Source organism: Brassica napus, chromosome A6 (assembly GCF_020379485.1).
Source record: "Brassica napus cultivar Da-Ae chromosome A6, Da-Ae, whole genome shotgun sequence".
Taxonomy (NCBI): Eukaryota; Viridiplantae; Streptophyta; class Magnoliopsida; order Brassicales; family Brassicaceae; genus Brassica; species Brassica napus.
The window spans coordinates 13,847,475-13,859,452 of record NC_063439.1 but is presented as its reverse complement, the minus strand read 5'-3'; the positions used below and the strand labels follow the sequence as shown (position 1 = coordinate 13,859,452).

Here is an 11,978-nt window from a genome sequence, read left to right as displayed (position 1 = left end):
ACTCGATAAAGATGGCAAGATACGGTTCTTACATCACATTGCTTTCGGTTTCCACAACTTACACAAGGAAATAGCATGGTTTTTCGCTCCATGAAAGAATTTTGACTCAAGGCAAAGACGATAAAAACTTCAACACCTTCGCTAAACTCTCTCGAAACGTTATTATCAACTGGATCAATGTGTCGATCCATCCACTCTCGATTTTAAAAATAACAAGACATTGAAATCTCTTTTTTTTGGGGAAAAATGGTTTGATATCACGTTTTGTTTGCTGTTATGGTTGTTGCAACGTGATGGAACTCTCGTGTGTTTGCTTGCTTATATAGAAAAAAACCTGGCCACGTTTCTGCCATGATTTGCCAAGATATTTGCTACGAAATGCCACTAAAATTGCTACGGTTTCGCTATGATTCTTTTCGTGGCAAATATTAGAATCTTTTCTGCGCCCTATCAGACGGATGTGATTGCACTGAGAAAGCTTGCCACAAAATTGCCCACGAAACATTTCATGGCTGCTTCAGTTTTTGTATTTATCACTGCCTTATGTGCAGGATTGGATTGATGGGATTTTTTCGGTGGGCTAGCCACGGCTTTGCTACGATTCTGTTCGTGGCAAATCTTTTTTTTTGTTTTTTCTGGCCGACTAGATAAAATAATAATATATGTCGATACCCTCGATTAAAACGTAGCTTTTACGTTTTTGCCACGAAATTCGTGTGGCATGTTCCTGGTTGTGGCCTTGTGTTTTACTAGTGCAAGAAGGGGATGATGAACTTATTGATTTTGCTTGTTATCTAACCACACCATTCTAGACTTACTAGTTGCAGATAGTACTAAAGATACCAAAGTGGATCAACCTGTCAACTATGTTACACTTGATGAGAGTGTTTGAAGGAACCAAAGCTGACCTCCAACCTAATTGAGCTCAACTCTGCTTGCAATGGGGCTTGGTATACATGGGATCGGATTCTTCAAACAAGTCTGGAAGGTAAACCCTTGTGTAGATTTATCACCCGTTCTCTCTCTATTTTCGAAATATAGATAAAATTATAGTTATTATCCAAAAAGAAAAAAAAATATTTATATATATATATATAGATAAATTAGGAAGATATTCGAACATGATTTGGTGGCTACAACCACTAAGGCTTGCTTCATAAAAATTCTATAGGTAAAGAATTAGAACAGGACTTGGTGACTACAACCATTAATGCTTGATTCACAAATAATCTTAGGACTAGGATAAGATCCGCGCCTTGCGCGGGATTAAGTTATTATTTTTATTATATTTTGGAGAATGAAACAATAGTTTGGCTTCATTTGGATTAGGGGTGTTCAATCCGGATATCGGGTTGGTTTCGGTTCGGTTCGGTTTGGTTTTTTTCGGTATTTCGGTTAGTAAAATATAACTACTATTCTAAATCCATATTTACTTTGACTTTAGTCTTTCACATACTTTTGAAAGATTTCAACTGGATGACTAAATTGATCAGCCAATCTTGTTGCTTTAAATCATTAGTATTTATATATATATATTATATAGTTTGAATATTTATTAAATAAGAATTCAAATGCGTTATATTTTATGATAATTTGTAACTTATTATAACAAAAAAATAATCTATTGATCACAAAATTTTCAGAGTGGGAATCTTCAAATTTCTAATAATATATACACGTTTTGAAAAATTCAAAATATAACATATAAGAAAAAATATAAATGTTTTTATTATATATTTAATGTGATTTTAATATCTTTCAATAATATAAAATAAATAAAAAAAGAATTAAGATACCAAAATTGTTATCAAATATTTATTATTCATAATAATTAATTATCATATATACGTTATTCATATTAGGTAATTTCGTAGCTTCTAATTAAGGAAAGTGCAAAAAATAATTTGGTAGTATCAATTCAATAGTTAGTTTAATAAAAAATATAATGTAAGTTAAGATGGACCAACCTATTTTTCTATGAATAGTATATTTTATATAGTCATTTATTAAATGAGAATTTATAATCATACAGTTCTATGATCATTCATATCGTTTTATAACTGAATATTTAAATCATCTATAACAAAATTTTCAATGTGAAATCTTTAATAAGTTTATAATTTATAAATGTTTTTGAAAATTCATTGAAAGTTCTAATATTAAAATATTTACGTAATCTTATGGTATATATTTTAATCTATATATATATATATATTTCATTATTAAACGATATTTTTTACTCATGTGGTTTTAAAATCATGTGTATATTCTTATAATATTAAATAAAAGTTCATATTAATACAATTTTATGATCATTTGTAACTTATTATGACAAAAAAATAATATATTGATCACAAAATTTTCAGAGTGGGGATCTTCAAATTTCTAATAATTTATAGACGTTTTGAAAAATTTAAAATATAAAATATAAGAAAAAATATAAATGGTTTTATTATATATTTAATGTGATTTTGTAATATCTTTTAATAATATAAAATTAAAAAAAAAGAACTAAGATACAAAAATTGTTATCAAATATTTATTATTCATAATAATTAATTTTCACATATACGTCAGTCATATTAGGTAATTTCGTAGCTTTTATTTAAGGAAAGTGTAAAACATTTTTTGGTACGTTATTTATCAATTCGATAGTTAGTTTAATAAAAAGTGTAATATAAGTTAAGATGGATCAACCTATTTTTCTAAGAATAGTATATTTTGTATAGTTATTTATTATATAAGAATTTATAATCATACGGTTCTATGATCATTCATATCGTTTTATAACAAAATATTTAAATCATCGATAACAAAATTTTCAATCTGAAATCTTTAATAAGTTTATATTTATAAATGTTCTTGAAAATTCATTGAAAGTTTTAATTTTAAAATATTTATGTAATCTTATGGTATATAGTGTTTAATCTATATATATATATTTATTTTATTTTAAATGATATTTTTTACTCATATGGTTTTAAAATCATGTGTATCTTCTTATAATAAAAATGTTAAACCATTGATCATTAATTTTTAACATAATAATTTTAATAATTTGGTCATTTATTTTTGTTTTTAAAAATTCAAAATATAACATATACGAAAAAATCTAAATTTTACTTTTATAGCTAATTTGATTGTTTAATTTATTTTAATAATATAAAATTAAACAAAAAATGATGGAGGAGATATAAATTGTTATCAAATCTTTATTATTAAAATCATTAATTGTCATATATATATTAGTCAATTATGGTAATTCCGTAGGTTTTATTTAAGGAAAGAAAATAGCATATCATATCATTATATCATATAGTTTGACCAACTTATGTATCTAACAACATATAAAAATCGAATGTGTACCTACTTATTTTTCAGTTGAATGTAATTGACTACCTAATTGAGTGCCACCTATGCATTGGGGCCTCTTTTAATTAATACAAAATTGAGGTTACATCTTTTTAAATGTTTCTCAATTAATATATAGGGGATATAGGTAAAAAAGAAGTGAACATGATTTGGTGGCTAAAACCATTAAAGCTTGATTCATGGAACCTTTCCAATCTTGGTCAATGATCTTGCAATATAAGCAAACTTTGACTGAAAGAGAAAATTAGTAGAGATAAAGGATAGGAACTATTGTTTGCCTGCAGGTCCAGATACTTGTTTGAGCATCCTTGTATCCTGCGATCGATACTCCCAAGGTAAAGTGATACCACTCAAATTACCCTAAGGAGTGTTACTCTCATCAAAAGAGGTTCAGATGTAGTATTTAGGGATCGAATCCACAAGGAGCTATGGAACAATTAAATCTAGTGTTTATTAATTCTAAGAGTTGTAAATGTTTAAATGAAATAGCAATAGTAACAAGAGAAGTAAATAGTAAATGTAACTTGGTTGGAAATGATATTAGACGCAGTGCCACTATTCAGGTGTTGGAGATTATAATATCTATAGATGCCTATTTATTGCATGCATGATATGTTAGAGCTCAACCGTTTAACTCAGTGATCAGCTGTCGCATGTTTCACTGGTTAACAAACTAGATCTCGTGTCTCAACGGTTAGTATGTTAACAACGAAAGAGTGTCGATCGATGGTCCTATAGGGACGTCGACCGATAGTCAGTTGAGGACATCGATCGACGGATTCTAGCCAGGCCTATGCGCGAGTATGATATGCGCTATTAAGATACTAAATTGACGTTAGCCCTCTCTAGCAGTCCTAATATGATAGATAGATGTCAGGATGGGATAACAAGGGTGCTTGAGTATGCAATCCTATGATCATGTTCTAGTTAGCAAGGCTAAAACAAGGAATGAATACAAATCTATCATGAATATCACAACAAGGCAGATCTATAGTTTGGGGCTAATCCCACGAACATATCTGAACCCTGGATCTAATAAATGAACTACTCAGACATAGCAAAGCAATTCATGACAATGAAGAAATGGGAATTCATAGTATAGATGAAAAGAAATGAAAACAAAGAGTTCCAATCACGAGTGATCTTCTCTCCAAAACTCTCTCTCTCTCTCTCTCAAAGTAAAACTGTAAAAAAAAAGCTCTCTCTGCCGTCAAAACACTTCGGCAGTATATAATCTACTAGGTTAAAAACTCGTAAGGGCATTTTTGTATTTTAGCTTGGACTTCAAGTCCCCTGGATCCAAAATGTCGCATGTCCAATATCTCGACATCGATCGATGGTACTTGTGTACATCGATCGATATTAATCTTCATTTGTCGAGGCATCTCATGGTGTCGATCGACAGCACTGGATGTGCATCGATCGATTGTTCTTCCTCTCGTCAACCTCTACATGGTCAGCTCGGATGAAATGTCTTTTAAGCTCCAAAATGCTCCAAAGTCATAGCTTTACTCCGAAATGCACCTGAACCTGAAAACATACCTAGAAGAGTAGAAAACATAGATATATATAGAGTAAAACACCTATATATCATGGATGAAAACGGGTCAAATCCAAGGTATATCAACTCCCCCAGACTTACCCTTTTACTTGTCCTCAAGCAAAACATACAAGCAGTCTCTCTGAAAGAGGTTTGAAAAAATATTAGGGACTACAGATTTTAAAGCATAGAAATCTTTTTCTCAACAATTTTGCAACCACATCTAAAAAGTCCTAATCACAGAAGCACACTATGCAATATCCTAGCTTAGCAACCATTTCTAACATAACACAACTCAGCAATTCACGTCTGACATCCCCTCTACTGACTTCATTTCTTGGCATAAATATAAAATGAATGTTTTACCTTGGGAGTATCGATCATAGATGCAAGGATTTCAGACAAGTATCTGGAACTTCAGGTAAAAGTTAGTTCCTAATTTCTCTCTCTCTCTCATTTTCTCTCTTGAGTCAAAGTCTGCTTCCATTGCAGGATCAGTGACCAAGATTGGACAGGCTTCCATGAATCAAAACTTAATGGTGGTAGCCACGAAGCTCTGTTCACTTCTTTTTGACCTATATCCAAGAATTCTTTGTGAAAGCGAGCCTTGAAGATTGCCGCCTCCAAGTCCCGTTTCAAACTCTTTTATTGGAGTCTTTATGAATCAAGCCTTAATGGTTTTAGCCAGCAAGTCCTGTTCAGACTCATCCTAAGTAAGCAATAGATTTTTTTTTTAATGGGTAGAACTGAAATATAAATCACTAACTAATCTAGGGTCGAAATTTAGAGAGAGAAAATGTAATAAATAATCTACACAAGGCGTTACCTTCCAGACCTGTCGGAAGAATCTGATCCCATGTATACCAAGCCCCAAGACAACCGGTTATGTCAGGTTTAGTGTTGGAAATCAGCTTTGGTTACTTCATACGGTCAAGGCAAGTGTGTAGTTGATAGGTTGATCTGCTTTAGCATCTATAGTGCTATCTGCAATCAGTAAATCTAAAATGGTGCTAAAGATTGGTTAGATATTCAAGTTTAAATCAATATAAGATCATAGTCCCATTTTCAATAGCTAAGCATAATTTATTAAAATTCTTTTTATATAAGAATAAAATAAATTATATCAGTAAATCTCCCCCCAGACTTAAATTACACTGTCCCAGTGTAACTCAGTTGGAGTTATGATGGAATAATTCATAAGTACGAAATGTAACAAGTAAGGAAGATACATCTGACCGGATTAGATATCGATCGATGTGAAAATGTTGCATCGATCGTCGTGTGTTTGTCTATATCGAGCGATGTCGACATCTCGTCGGCGGTCGATATTCAGGTCCTCCTACTTGGGTCTCCTAAATCTGAAAGAAATAAAACGAAAGTAAGCAAATGCTAGCTACTAAAACCAAAATAAAATACCTAATAGTGGGTTGCCTCCCACTCAGCGCTTGGTTATAGTCATTTAGCTTGACTGTGGTAGTGATTGGCTATTTGGTGGATAAACAGCTGCTTGTTGGAAAACAAGCATCCACGTCATCTCTGCACATTCTGGACCAAGATGCAATGAAACTTCTTGTGGCCTCATCATTTCTTGTCCACTTGTCATCCATCTTCTTAAGTACATTGGAGATGTTCTGTAGCCTATCTTGAACATTTTCAATGCTGACCTGGTGCCAGCCAATGTTGTCATAGGCGTATGCTGAAAGTTCTGTTAGTTCCTCGTGCATTGACTCTATCGTTTTGTGTATCAGCTGCTCACCGACTGGTGTAGACTCGGCGTCGATCGATGCGATTAAGTGTTCGTTGGTCGATCTCGACGAATTACCATCGAGCGATTTCGCTCGCTTCCTGTCGATCGATGCTGATATCTGGTGTTGAGCTACGAGTTGCCTCTGAATGGCTTTGACTTCTTTCTGTAGCCATTCTGTGTGGCTGTATAGTCCACTGATTCTGTTGTCGAATGGAAAGTAGATGTCATCGCAGCGTTTGTCAAGTCGTTCCTCTATGGTGTCTATAGCAGTGTAGATCTTGGATGTGATCTTGTCAACCTCTGCTGCTGTGTAGGGAAGTAACTCTACAGGATTCTTGCCATCGATCCATGGCCCTTGTAGCCTGTCGATCGAAGATGAGTTTGCCTGCATTTTGATTAGTAATTTTATCAATATCCCTTTGGGCATGAAGAATTTGACTAGACAATTTGTTTAAATATAGCATGACTGGTGATACGAAGCGGTCATGCATGTCCTTGTAAGTTTGCTCCCTATCATCCATGGCTAAGATCTTAGCGTCGAGCGATGTGATGGTACACACGTCGATCGATGTGGCTGGTTGTTGGTCCTTCTTGCGAATAGTGTCCAGATCTTGCTGTAGTAGCTCGATTTTAGTGCTCAGCCAGTCCACGTTGTTGTTGAGAGGGTAGTACACGTCATTTATCCTCGTGCTGATGTATGAGACTTCCCATTCATCCTTGTGTTCTGCTGAACATTGAGGTTCAGTAGGGATATGGGCTGTCGGAAGACTGACGTCGATCGATGGTGCATGTGGTGCGTCGATCGATGCTGAGGTCGTGGCTTCCTTCTCAAGTTGATGTCGTAAACTCTCAATTTATGTCCTCATTTCTACCATACTTCTGAAAAGCTCATTGTAGTCTCTATCCAAAGGTTGATGTGTATCTTCTACCAATGATTTGAGCTTCCCTCCCAGTTTTTCCTGAGCTCCACAAATACCAGTCACCATCTCGTTAATTTCATCTTTGGTGTAGAGTTCTGGTGCCAGTCTTGTGAGTGTGAAGGAAGTGGCTTGTTCTGGAAGACAGATGTGGCTCTCTTCAAAAAGAGATGCTCTTTCCAGTAATTTCCTGATGTCGTCCTTTGTGACAGGTATCATCTCACCAGCTACGCCTCGTGCGTGTCCACACTCATCTCTGTAGACTCCATACTCGTCCCTTCGTTCCCAAGTGAACTTTCTGGCTCCGTACATGTCAAAAGCCCGGTATCCAAATTCATAACGTCTGTCGATCGACGTCGGGTCATCCTTATCGGTCGACGTTGGTGTTATCCTGTCGATCGATGTCCGAGTTGTCCCGTCGATCGAAGCTTGGCCTTTTGTTTGGCATGATAGATCTGGATTGATTTCTGTTGCGGCGACTCCTACGTGTTTGTTTGGATTGGTTTGATTGACGTCTGGAGTGCCACGTTGCTGTGAGAATAGGTTGTCAGGTCCATTGGCCACTTATAGGATATCTGCTATGTCCTCTCTGGACACTTGTAAGATCCTTCCATCTATTGCACGTGCGTTGCCATCTGGGTCCCTGAAAATACCAAATTCATCAGGTGTTAGAAAACCGTAATCAATGTTTGCATTATCATTCAATTTAGAAATAGAAAGCTTAGGTTTAAGAATAGTATCGATCGATGTTGATACAGATGCATCGATCGAGGGCAGAATAATTTCTGCAGAACTTGTGTTCTTGAGATGATTGCTCTTCATGGATTTTCTTGTTGATGTAGACGGAAGAGTGTTCATCTTTTCTGCTTGTCTATCTGCTCTGGTGTGTGGAGGTGGTTTCAGGGGTGCAAAACGTTTTAAATAGGTATCTATAAACCTAGTTGGAGAGGGAATATTCTCCTGCTGCTGGATTTTCGCTGCGGCGCGAATATCGATCGATGTTCCTGTATGGGTGTCGATCGATGTGAGCGGTTATTTTGCTGGACGAGGGTGGGTATCGACCGATGTGGAGTACACTTCGTCGAACGATGTTGGAAACGTGTTGGTGAACTTATGTGTTTCAAATCTTTCATCCTGCAAAGACATTTCTATTGCACGTTCCTTCCAATAATCCTCATAGTATTCCTCTGTATGTTCCTCGTTAGGTGAAGTAATTATAGTGTCAACTGCAAAACTTTCATGGAAACCACTGTCTGCCCAACTGCCTTTGGAATAATCATCACGTCCTCTCTTGCTTGGAGGTTGGAAGGCAAAGTATGGGTAACAATGATTAGGTAGAGCGAAATGGTCAACCGGCTGATCAACGTCGAGCGACGTGTTGTTGCGGTCATCGGTCACCGTTGACTCATTGGAATCGGTCGATGGAAAGGTGTGGGTGTCGATCGATTCCGAGTACTCTGTTTTGTACTCTGATTCGTACTCTGCTCCACAATGGCATGCGCCAATGAAGCCAAGTTCTTTCCCGTAATCCACAGAATTAATAATTTTTCTCTTAGGTCGGATAGGGTCATAGTGGATGTTGGGGTCTATCAGCGTCAGACACAATTTGTTTTTGTTCATGTAACATACAACTCCTACTGTAGCTAGGAAAGATCTTCCAAGCAGAAGTGAAGAGTTCCAGTTAAGTTTGATGTCCATGACATGAAAATCTACCGGGACAAGGGCATTACCAATCTGTACCTCCAGATCTCTGATGATACCTCCTGATCGTTTTTCTGAAAGATCCACGAAGGTGAAGGATTCTGTTGAAGGTTCGATGGTCAAACCAAGATGGTCTGCCATGATCCTAGGGAGGATAGTGACAGATGCTCCTGTGTCACACATTGAATGGGGAAATTCAAAACCCTTGACTACGCATGGTATTGCAAACTTCCCAGGATCACTCTTCTTCGACAATGTGATCATGTGTCTCATCTTCTCTCTGACTTGATGAAACATTCTCTTAATGACCTCCTCAGTTACCTTTGTTTCTCTGAAGAACATCCACAACATGTGTGTGAAGTAAGCTTCATCAAAAGGTTTTTCGATTGGGATTCTGAGGATTCTTTTAGTGAAACCATCCATCTCCTTATCGTTAGCTTCCCTCTTAAGGTTCTTAGGAATTTTCTCCTTTCTTTTCCTTAACCTTCTCCCTTCAGTTTCCTGATCTTCTTGAACTGGTTCTGGTGATCTATTTAAAGGGTTGGGTTTTGGTTAGGGTGGGCTAACTAATGGTTTCGGTGGTGGTTTGAGTGCGTTGATATAGTCATTATCGATTGAGGGTAACCGTACTCGGTATGTCAGAGGTGCCGGCCGATCGATGGGAGGTGTGTTGTGACGATCGACGTCGGACTCATTCTGTCGATCGACGTCGGACTCATTCTGTCGATCGATGGTTGGGTCAACCGATCGATCGATTTTATCATAGAAAGGGGAGGGTGGGTGAGGATGCTTAGCTGCAAATTCCTCATGAGTTAGAATTCGAACTGCATTGCATTCAGTCGATTTAGCGGACGTCGTCGATCGATGACTGGAGTAATCCGTCCATCGATCTCCGTCATGGTCTGTCGATCGATGCGAGTTCATCGACATCGGCCGACACCATTGTGATCCGCCGAGACTCATGGAGCTTTCGATTTCGAAGTCTCCCTCCTCAAGCTTTTCATGTCTCACCACTTGCCAGAAATCATCATCTATGATGGCATTTACGTGGTGTTTTCCTTTGTCAGCTCCTACCTCTCTAGCGAAAGCTTCTTGCCTCTTTGTAGTTTCGCCAGTCCGAATCACTTGCGTTTCAAGTTTTCTCACCTGAGTCCCTAAAGTCTCGATTTTGGTGTTTAGATTGTTGTAAGCGGGGTCTATTTTACCGTTGACATCCATAGTGAGTTGTTGTTGTCCCAACAGTACTCGATCAAGCATTTCTTCGATCTTGCTTTCTTGAGTCTGGGGTGGTGGATTCTGGTAGTAGGAGTTCGAGTAGCTTTTGTTGTTGTTGAAGGGTTTTTGAAATTGTGAACTCTGGTTACTTCTTTGACCATTTCCAAAGAAGTTTCTGTTTCCGCCCTGGTATCCAAATTTCTGGAATCTGGTACCTCCGATGTAGTTCACATTTTCTTCTCCTTCCGTATCTGCTACTTCTCCTTCAGCTAAACAGACTTGCTTCCTAAGAAGCTCGTGCATCACATCTAACTTAGCTCTTACTTCGTCCATCTGTTCCTTCCTGATATAGGCTACAGATTTCTTCCGTTCAGAGTCAGTGTTTTTGGTGCTGCTGCTGTTAGCAAGGTTTTCGATAAGTCTCACAGCTTCTAATGGATTCCGAGTAGTGAAGTTTCCTTCACTCGCCGTATCAAGAGCCATTTGATACTGTAAGGCGAGACCTCGGAAGAAAGTGCTTAGCAGCTGCACTTCGTTAAATTCGTGGTGTGGACAGTCTCGCTGGAAGAACCTAAATCTAATCCACGCATCTTTGAAGGACTCTCCAGCCTCCTGCGAGAATGTGGAAATTTCGTTTCGAATTTCTTCAGCGCGCGCCTCATCGAAGAAGTTTCAAAAGAAAGCATTCTTGATGTCAGCCCAGGATGTTAAGGATCCTGTGGGTAGCTGCCTAAGCAAGTGCATCGCTTCTCCATTCAGCGTGTATCTGAAGATCTTGCACAGCAGGTAATCTTCGGGGACTCCTTCCATCCGAATAGCAGCGATTAAATCCTCGAACCGTTCTAGATGGTCCATAGGATGCTCGTGCGGTAACCCATAGTAGGGTATCTGCGACATGAGAGTGTAGTATTGAGGCTTCAGCTCGAAATTCTGCTTCTGGATCTCCGGAAGTCAAATAGCTGATCTGTTGGAATAGTACTCATCTGGGAGATTGTAGTCGGCCAGTGGTTTCGATCGAGCGTCCTCGTCTACAGGATGAGCAGCTCCTGTAGCATCAGCATTAGGGATTACAGTCCCCTGAGCGTCTATTTTCTGACCTGTTGCATTACGCAGATGACCGTCCTGGTCATACAGGTTTCCATTCTCGTCCTGTGTTAGAATAATAACGTTTACCATTTTTGACGACACGGTATCGATCGACGTACGCGGTGTAATATCGATCGTTGTCGAACGATTAGGATCGATCGACGATGAAGGTCTGGTGTCAGTCGACGGTTGGTTGTGAGTATCGATCGGCGACGAAGTTGTTGCGTCGAGCGATGTGGAACATTGACCTCTACGGATGGTGCGTTCCAAGTGAGCAGGATCGTCTGAGAACAGCAAGTCTTTCTCCTTGTTGCTTCTGGTACCGCTGGGCATTCACCTGAAAAGACAAGAAAAAGATTATGTTAGAAATGAGGTAGAGAAGAGAATAAGAATCAACAAA

General features: G+C 37.8%; 1 non-coding gene across 1 annotated transcript; it reads left to right on the top strand.

The window, feature by feature from the left end:
* Positions 1–11,030: 11,030 nt before the first annotated feature.
* Positions 11,031–11,136, top strand: LOC125575962. Its single transcript, XR_007314502.1, has one exon. It is a non-coding gene; the product is annotated as a small nucleolar RNA R71 (small nucleolar RNA).
* The last annotated feature ends 842 nt before the right edge of the window (positions 11,137–11,978 follow it).